We start from the raw sequence: 4,324 nt of genomic DNA, 5'->3' as shown, positions 1-4,324 counted from the left end.
CAGCAGCCTTCAAATATGGAAGAGTTCCAAACCTTTGCAATTAGCATGACATCAGTTTATATAGCCACTGTAATACCCACTGCCATATACACCAGGGATTCAAAGTCCATAAACAAGTGAAACCTCACCCATGAACACTAAGTAAATTGGTACCAATCAATGGGTACCCAGGATGCCTGATATACAGCCTAGAACTAACTTAGCTTCCAGAATTATCTTGCTAAACACTTCTTAATTTGCCTCTTTTACTGCTTGGGGATATGTTCAAAGCAAATATATAAAAATCTATATTCTCCACACTTTACAGATTGTCTGGTAAGGGGTAATCTCTAGAAGTAAGAAAAGAAGTTCAAGTTGTTTTATAATAAGTTTTTAAATCCCTTTTTTAAATATTTTGACTATGTAAAGCAAAAATATATTGTGAAATTTATAACATGTATAAGTAAAATATATTAAAGTAATAACAAAAAGCCCAGGAGGAGAAAAACAGAAGTTTGAAAGTTTCTTATATCATATAGGAAATGATATAATATTACTTGAAGTTATACTGTATTAAAATATATAATTAAATGCTAGAGCAACAGCTAACATAAAGCAGTGTAACTAATAAGATTACAGTGAAGATGAAATAAAATTAAAATACTAAAATAACACCCAAAAACAAACAAACAAAAAAACTCAATCTAGACCAAAAAGGAAAGAAAATGAACACAGAACAAATGGAGAAAATAGAAAAAAATGGTTGATTTAAACCCAACCATATCAATAACTACATTAGAATTTTTTTAAAAGGAAAAATAATATACCACCCTAACATTTAGCAAAATTAATTCTGGACAGGATGTTGCATAAACCTCCAACCCAGAGCCACCAATGGGCATAAATAACAAAAGCTCCAGGGAAAGCCCTTTCCTTCTAGCCAAAGGACAAGGAGAAAAGTGGTGGCCTAACAACAGAAAATCTTTCTGGCAGTGCCCTTGCTGCTCCAGCTAAACACCAACAAATAAACCACACCCCCAGGCCTCAGTCAGTGAGCAGGGAAGTCGATCTTCCACCCCACCTTCCTTCCCAATAGAAGCCAACTATGGACTCTGGTTTCCTGCTTGGTAATGTCAACAGGCCAAACAGGGAGCTGGTCTCTCATTCCCCAGATGGCAGAAGCAGGGGGTGCTCCAATCTCCCAGCAAGACAGTGTCAGCAGGGTCCAACAATGAGCTGAGCCTCCATCTTTACCTGGCAACAACGAGGTAGAATGAGGTGCTGTGAGGTGAGGCAGTCAACACTCAGCTTCCCCCACCCCAATGTCAGCAATGCCCAGTGAGGAGCTGAAGCTCCACAACCACCCAGTGGCCGTGTAACTAAACAAGGCAATGGAAAGCAAGGCTAATTGGAGTTCCCGTTTCCACCCCATTGTCAGCAAGGCCCAGTGATGAGCTAAGCCTCCACTCCTGTCGTACCAACCAGGCAAGAAGTAAGTCTAGTTGGCCCTCTCCTTTCCCTGCTTCCAGCTGGCCCAGCAGAAAACTGATCATCTCCATTCAGAGGCAATAAGGCAACGTGACTTAGTGGCCCCCTTTTTGCTGGGGTGGTGGCAGTGGCACCCAGCAGGAAACTGAACATATACATCCACCAAACTTTACACTACACCTCTACAGGAAAACTACCTTCTAAAAAAAAGATTAAACAGGATCCAGAGCTTCCTAATTTTTAAAAAAAATAATAATGTCCAGGCTACATTCAAAAATTACTTTTCCTTCCAAGAATTAGGAAATCAGAACATTAATGAGAAAAGACAATCAACTGATATCAACACCAAGATGAATCAGATGCTCAAATTATTGGAAAAGGACTTTAAAACAACTCTCACAAAAATGCTTCAGTGAGGCTGGGTGTAGTGGCTCACGCCTATAATCCCATTACTTTGGGAGGCTGAGGTAGGAAGATCACTTGAGCCTAGGAGTTTGAGATCAGCCTGGGCAAACATGGTAAGATCTCATCTCTACAAAAAAAATTAAAAATTAGCAGGTGTTGGTGAGTGCCTGTAGTTCCGGCTACTCAGGAGGCCGAGGCAGGAAGATCTCTTAAGCCCAGGAATTTGAGGCAGCAGTGAGTCCAGAGAACTGAAAACTACAGTAACTGAAATTTAAAAGCTCTCTGGATAAATTCAATATAAAAGGGAGATACCAGAAGAACAGAACCTGTAAACTTAAAACAGATCAATAGAATTTACCCCATTTGAAAAATAGTGAAAAAAAAAACTGAAAAAAAAATTAGTAGTTTCAGAGACCTATAGGATAATAACAAGAAATCTAAATTCATATCATTGGAGTTTTTGAATAAGAGAAAAGCCGTGGGAATGAAAAATTATTCAAAGAAATAATGCCTGAAAACTCTCCAAATTTGGCAAAACTATACGGTGGATGTAATTGACTATAATCATGAGGATATAGAGTTGCTACTATGTAATGGGGATAGAGAGAAGTATGAATGGAACTCAGAGATTTATTGGAACATGTCTTCTTGTTTCCGTGCTTGGTGATAGCTGAAGGGGTAATTGCATCAACCAAGGTCTGAAAAAGGTACAGTAACCAGGGACTTAGGCCCTTCAGGGATGAAGGTCTGAGTCACCAAAGAGCAAGAAACTGAGACCACCAGAAATGCTGCATGAGGGAGCCTAGAATGAGTGACAGAAGAGGGAGACAATAGATAACAATAATGGTCTTGGGACCAACTGCAGCACAATGACTATGCTTATCTGACTAACTCTTCTGTTTTAGGTCTTTTTTTTTTTTTTTTTTTTTTTAAGAAACTGTAATCAGCCACCACACTGAGAAATAAATGACAGGACAAAGCAAATATAAGGTTGGGTAAGAGTGTATCAAAGCAGCGGAAGAGCTGACCAACACTATCAATACCCTCCCCTGCGTAACCTATTAACATTTTTCATGTGTTAGCACACTGGCCCAACTTTCAACTGTCAGCACTGACTGGTAGCCAGTCAACAAGGTGACCTCAATGATCTCCAACATCTCTTGTATTCATGCCACTGGGCAGTCCCCTTATACACTGTATAAGGGTGAGTCTGTGTGACCCACAGAATACAGCAGAAGTGGCTGGAGTCACCCTGTGGGTCTTAGGAGGAAGGTTGAGTTGATATGACATTGATATGACATCAGGAGCTAAAGGTCACAGAAAACAGAATCTTGCTTACCACAGATCCTTGTCCACATACCCAGCTGTGCTATCTGGATTTGTCTCCTCCAACTTTCCCCTGTCCAAAAGTGAACTTGTCGTCACTCCTGACACCTCCAAAAATGTTTCTCCTTTTGTTTTCTTTCATTTGTTTCTCTTCTGTCTCTTTCTGTCATGCTACCTGTGACAGAGGTTGGAGCTTGCTGAGACAGCACCTCAGGGATGATGACAGAGGGAGGTAATCACAATTTGCAGGCTGCAGAGACTGCAGGTTTAGAGAATAGCTGCAAGAATGGGAAAATGTGATATTGATAGTAGATAAGGTCCAATTATGGGAAACAACTTGAAAACCTATTATGGGTTTCACTTGCCATCTTGGACCTGGTTTCTTTGGTGTTTTAATTATCTACTATCTAGATCTATCTATTCTGTCTGCTATTTCCTCTTTTGTTATGTTTTGGTGCTTGGCTGAATACCTTGCTCCCATTCTAGCATCTAACATTTTTGGCTCCAATAAGTGCACCAGTGATCAACAGCAAAGATTCCATGAAATTTGCACCAATCTACTAAAAACTCGATGCAGAGCTATGGACTGGTGGAAACATATCTTTACACTGAAGGAAGAAAAGCCTGAAATGCGTTTTGTGGCCATGATCATTTATCTCACTGCAGTTGCTTGGGTGGGACAGCAAGCCCACAACCTGCTTCTCATCTACCTGATAGTGACTTTCTCACTGTTGCTTCCTCAACTAAACCAACATGGACTCATTTCAAACCACACTGGAAAGGCCAAAGGGAGATATGCAAGCTTCTCGAACAAAAAGAAAATTAAAATGAATAATTCACCTGCTTTATTCAATGTGATTAATGGCATATACATTGTCCCTAGGAACAGTTTCTACTATACTATCTGGATACTAAAATGTTAAAGAAGTAGCTCTTTTTTCTCCTTCACTCTGCCTTAATTATTCAATAGTCTAAATCCAATAAAGGTTAAAAAAAAAAAAAAAAAAGGGTGGGTCAGGAGTGGTAGCTCACGCCTGTAATCCCAGCACTTTGGGAAATTGAGGTCAGCCTGGGCAACATGGTAAGATCTCATCTCTACAAAAAAAATTAAAAATTAGCAGGTGTA

This window comes from Cebus imitator, unplaced genomic scaffold (genome assembly GCF_001604975.1).
Source record: "Cebus imitator isolate Cc_AM_T3 unplaced genomic scaffold, Cebus_imitator-1.0 Scaffold170, whole genome shotgun sequence".
Classification (NCBI taxonomy): Eukaryota; Metazoa; Chordata; class Mammalia; order Primates; family Cebidae; genus Cebus; species Cebus imitator.
This window is presented reverse-complemented; position numbering follows the sequence as displayed.